Source organism: Ipomoea nil, unplaced genomic scaffold (assembly GCF_001879475.1).
Source record: "Ipomoea nil cultivar Tokyo-kokei standard unplaced genomic scaffold, Asagao_1.1 scaffold2845, whole genome shotgun sequence".
In the NCBI taxonomy this organism is placed as follows: domain Eukaryota; kingdom Viridiplantae; phylum Streptophyta; class Magnoliopsida; order Solanales; family Convolvulaceae; genus Ipomoea; species Ipomoea nil.
In genome coordinates, this window is record NW_017619273.1 from 2763163 (window position 1) to 2769162 (window position 6000).

Genomic DNA, 6000 nt, shown 5'->3' on the forward strand with positions numbered 1-6000 from the left:
CTCACTTCAACTTTTTTCAACAATTCGCTGAAATTAGAGGGTCAAATTAACACTTTAAAAAAAATTATAACAAAAACAAGTTGATATAAAACGTTGTAAAAATTCTCAATTTAAATAAGAGTTGTGTCCCTACTTCTAAATTGATGGAGGTGACTCCATTCGTTCAATCTCCACTTAATTAAGTTAAATTAGGAGATACACCAATACTCTCCACTATCAATATTTTGATTGATAAATTTCTAAACACCCTCGCATGCAAAAAGTTATAGAATAATGCTATTTTTCTCTTCATGATTTTACAAAATAATGTTGTTTTTTCTTATTGTTTTTTCTTTCTAATGTGATAATAATAAACTATTTGTATTCAATGACTATCTTGAATTGAATGATTACATCTCGTGTTAAAAGAAAGAATTTATTTATTAATTAATTACGAAAAAATAGGTTATATATTGCAAGATAAGAAAGTAGATATTAGGTTGGAGATGTAGCATGCCTCAAAATTATAATATCAATAAGCTAATTATTTATATTAAATGGACCATTTCAAAAGAGGAGCATTATGTATGTAAAGAAGATTCTTTAAATAATGGCAAGTATTGAAGTAAATTGTTGCTTGTGCAACATTATGTCTGATCTTCCATTATTTCAATCTCTTTCATGTACCTGCCCACACTATATGTTAGTAGGCCCTTCAAGCAATATGCAGGTCCACTTTACGTGCTTGGCATGCTTTTTTTTTTTTTTTTTTTTTTTTTTAAAGAAAAAAAAAATGATGCAGCAAGTATATATTGAAAAGGGAACTCTTTATTTTTATTAGTTATCTATAAATTTATTAATTTCACCATAAATTAATAGAGATCACACAATAATAAGAATAATCTATACATGCATCTTTTGATGTGACAATATATAATTAAAGTATTTTATATTTTATTACTTTTTAATAATTTTGTTAAGTCATAATGGAGCCAATCGATTTATGAGCACGCACCCAATGAATATAAAGAGTTCTATTGTTACATCAGGAGATGGACTTAGGAGGTAAACTTATGAGGAGAAAATAACATTATTCTAAGAATGTAACATTTCTATTATTATTATTATTATTATTATTATTATTATTATTATTATTATTATTATTATTGTTGTTGTTGTTGTTGTTGTTGTTGTTGTTGTTGTTGTTGTTGTTGTTATTATTATTATTATTATTATTATTATTATTATTATTATTATTATTAGAAAAAGAGAAGGTGTTTTTCATAATTATGGGGTTGAGTGGTAGAATTTGCTTACAAGTCACATGCAAGTGCTCCATTCCTATCCACTTTATACATATTGGAATATTTAGCTTCAAAGTTCAAAGTTGGCAGAGTAAAAAAGATTTTATTCTTTAAAAAGAAAAATTGTAGTATAATAAAATGTAAGGGGGCTTTCAAGTTGGACCCAACCTCGTTAGTAATTACATTTATAATTATAACTAATTTTTTACTATGCGCCATGCACAAAAACATATGCTCAATATTTATATTTTTAAAAATAATTAATAAATTCTTACTAATTAAAATCTATATGAAATCAAATTTATTTATTTATTATATTAATTCAATATATAATGTCTACAAATAATATTATCATTAAAGAATATAAGAAAATATATGGTGGATGCATGTACATGATAACAATAATGGAAAAGATAACAGAAAATATAACGGTAAGGGTATTTTTGTCCAAAAAATTATTTAGTACAACTTTAAAAGTACAATGTACAAAATGATTAGCATTAAAAACATAGACATAAATTAGGAATATAACTTTAATTGAGACTTATTCTGTTTTTAGATAAAGATAGGATGGTAGATATACCAAAAATATATATTTCAGTGTAACTTCTGAAATTCATAGATAAAATGATGATTAAATAACATAAAAAAATGAAAATAATACTTTTCATAAAAAAATAGTCCCACAAGTAGCGTTTTTATATTTAATCATATTCTTTTAATTTGATCCTATTGTATCTTAAGACCTTAACATCATTTTTTGGGGGCCAAATTCAATGCTAATCGGAGACTAAATTTTTGCATTAAAAAAAAAAATCAAAAGTACATGTAAGATTGAACTTAGCAAAAAAATAGAAGTCAAGAATGCAACGTGCTCTAATTAAAAAGATAAAGTTAAATATGAAAATATCATAATAATAATATGAAATTAAAATTAAAATTTTAAGTTTGAACCTCAAATTTAAGGTAATTTATCGCGCTTTGGAGATTAGTGAATGAAAGGATGTACCTCAATTGGCAAATAGCTCCTCTCTCTCCCCCCCACCCACCCACCCACCCACCCACATATTTGTACACTAGAGCCTACAATAAAGTCAAATTCATATATATATATATATATATATATATATATATATATATATATATATATATATATATTTGGTCTTTGATATGATTTGAACCTTACACTTTGTTGTTGCTAGCAAAGCAAATGACAGGATAATTGGGATGGTAATGGACCCGACCCGAACCGTCAATGTCAGTTAAGGTGGTCAAATATTATTGTCAAGATCGAGCTTAGCATAGAGCAGGTGAAACGGTTATGCAGAGCCCAACGCACTTATTAAAAGCACCACCTCATCAATAAGTAGGAGTACAATTATGGATGACCAACGCATTTATGAAGGAGAGCGCTACAATTACTAAAGAGCAGTGCACTTATTGAGAGGAGCTGTTGTACTCATTGTGTAACTATTATTTTTGTAATATAAAAGTCAAGCCTCTGTGACATTAGAGGGGACATGCTCACAAACTTGTACTCAGAATCTTACATCTTTCTTAATATACTCTGGTAACATATTTACTGTCAACAAAACTTATGAATTCATTTTTTATTGGTTGAACAGCTGAGTTGTGCACAGAATTTAAAATTGGAATTATGATTTTAGACAAAGAAGCCTCTATATATCTTGGGATAGTTACATTGTTGGTTAATGTTGAAATAGTAGTAATTCAAACTTGTACAAGTATATCACTTCTCTTTATGATCGGAATATTATATCAATTGAATACGCAACCTTAATTAAATAGGTAATTGATGTTAGTGTTTTGTATTGAAATTAGACTACACTCTAACATATCTAACCATCAAGAAATAGCCAAAGGCATGTCAGTTGTCACTCTTCCAATCACAATTCACAGAGACACAAACAATAATATGCTTTCTTTGTTGGCCACATCTTAAAAGATTATAAAATTTCGAGCAACAATATTGCAAGGGGTTGGTCCCCAAGAATGAACAGAAATGAACACAAGTGTCAAGCTTATTTTGGAATTTGTACCCTATCCGATAGAGAGAACCTCTTATACAATTCAAACTCAGCTCCTCAAAAAGTAAAATTTATATATACTAATGTAAATCTATGTTTTTTTTTTTTTTTTTACAATGTGGGACAAATGTTTTTTTAACAATCAAACTTAAATTGATATACATTGATAATCAATTTCTCATTTACTCATTATTTGTTTTTAGAACATAATATATCAAATTAGACATCTTACTTAGAAGAATCCGAATTCACTTAAACTAATCCAAATCAGATGTGAACTCCACTTAAAATTATACCATAAAATGACAACTTTAAATATCATTTAAGCCAAATTTTCCAACAAATCATACACTGGAGGAATTATTTATTTATTTATTTATTTATTTGTAAAGAGATGATGTTAACTTTCACATTTCTATAGCCTACTTCATTGTTCTTTATTATTATTTTTTTTACCGTGGTGGCAGATGCTATTTGAAGCATTCTTGTTGGCAAGCTAGCTTGAATGGTTTCTTTATGTGAATTAAAGATGCAAATTTTAAGAAAATATATACTTTGTGAATTAGATGAAGAAAATTGTTATAGAGAGCTTGTACAATTGATCTAAGTGATGGATCGGAGTTGAGCTTCTGGGAGATCACGTTATGACCAAATTAAATAAGAGTTGAATTGGTAATTTTTTTGAATATATTGTATTAAATGTCTCAAAAATTTACAAATATAACACCCAAACTACTCTATTCTTTATTTTATTTTATTTTTTTTAAATTCTTCAATTTGAATTTTTTGAATAAATGCAATCAAAAGATCCTCTCCCTAGCTAGCTAGTCTAACTCCTCTTAGACAATTTCTTTGATTGTTGAATTGTTGAGTTGTTTATTCTCTTCCTATTTGCCAAGTAGTGGAGCTAGCGATAGAAAAAGCATAGTTTACACGCAGAATTACTAAACACCCAATTCAAATGAGTTTTTAATAAAATTTTGATCTTTTATCACACATCTACAAAAAAAAAAAAAAAAAAAAAAAAAAAAAAAAAAAGAAGTCTCATCTTTCCAATTTTGTTTTTGTTTGTATCCCTATTATTTTCTAAAAACGGTGTTTTCTACCTTGACTTTATGTGTATAATGATATGTTTTTGTCTTTGCACATATGACAACTTTGAACTTCCTTAACATAATTTTGCCAAATACTTCTACTAATTGCAATCATGTAACAACTTTTAGCTCTCAACTTTAATAGTTATTTTCTCAACTTCCAGCACATTTCCAATGTTCAAATAGCTTTCCAACTAGGCCATGCTTTGTTTTCAAAGAGTGCTCATGGAAGAAGGCAGAATAAAACTGTGAAAATCAGGAGAGTTTTAAAAAGCTTAAAATGTCATCAAATTAATAAATAATTTGCCTTTCATGGTTCAATTCATATATTTGAAGAGAAGACTAATCAAGTAGTGTTTGTTTGTCCCAAAAAAAAAAAATCAAGTAGTGTTTCAAATATATATAAGAATTGAAATCGAAATTAAAATCATATATATTAATTATATTTTCAAAAAAAAAAAATATATATATATATATATATATATATATATATATATATATATATATATATATATATATATATATATATATATATATATATATATATATTCCCCAAGTAAAACATGTGGATTAATCACAGTCTTTGATCTTGTTAAAATCAACAGCCCAAAATGAAGAACAATTAAAAAAATGTGGAGGCATTATGGTCATTTTGTGTAAGGTCACAGCTTACGGTGCTAAGTTTATAGCGTTAAGTGCGTAAGGTCACAACTTAAGGTGCGTAAGTCTAAAACTTGCGGTTAGGGCTATTAACGAACGGAGGTTGTTCATGTTCGTTTGTTAAGGTTTTTGGAGTGTTCGTGTTCGTGTTCCTTTGTTAAGCGCTCATTAGTGTTTGTTAACGTTTGCGAACACGTTCACGGACGTGTTCGTTAACATTAACGAACACGTTCACGGACGTGTTCGTTAACATTAACGAACACGTTCACGAACATGTTTGTTAACATTAACGAACACATTCACGAACATGTTTGTTAACAAGCACGTCCACGAACATGTTCATTAATATTTGCGAACATGTTCGTTCACGTTCATAAACACGTTCGTTAATGCTTAATAACCAAACATATGAACATGTTCATGATTACAATTCGTTCGTGAACAATAAATAATCTATGTTCATGAAAAATAACCAAACAAGTAACACAACTACAAAGAGAATACAAACAAATATTAAACAAACACAAATAAGCTTGTTCGCGAACATTATTAAACCAACACAAACGAGCTTGTTCACAATCTCTTAACAAACGAGCTTACAATTGTTCACTCTGTTCGTTTATTAACCGAGCTCTAAATTTTGGTTGTTAATGTTCGTTTACCTTAATAAACAAATCGAACGCTTACCGAATACGAACACAAGTAGTTTACCGAAAGCTCTGTTTGCTAACACCACTACTTACGGTGCATAATTTTATAACTTAAGTTTATAGCTTAAAGTACGTATGTTTAAAGCTTAAGGTTCGTTATTTTCTAGTTTAAGGTGCATCAGTTTAACTCTTAAGGTGTATAAGTTTATAGCTTAAGGTCACCGTATGTTTAAAACTTAAGTGCGTAAGTTTATAGCTTAAGGTG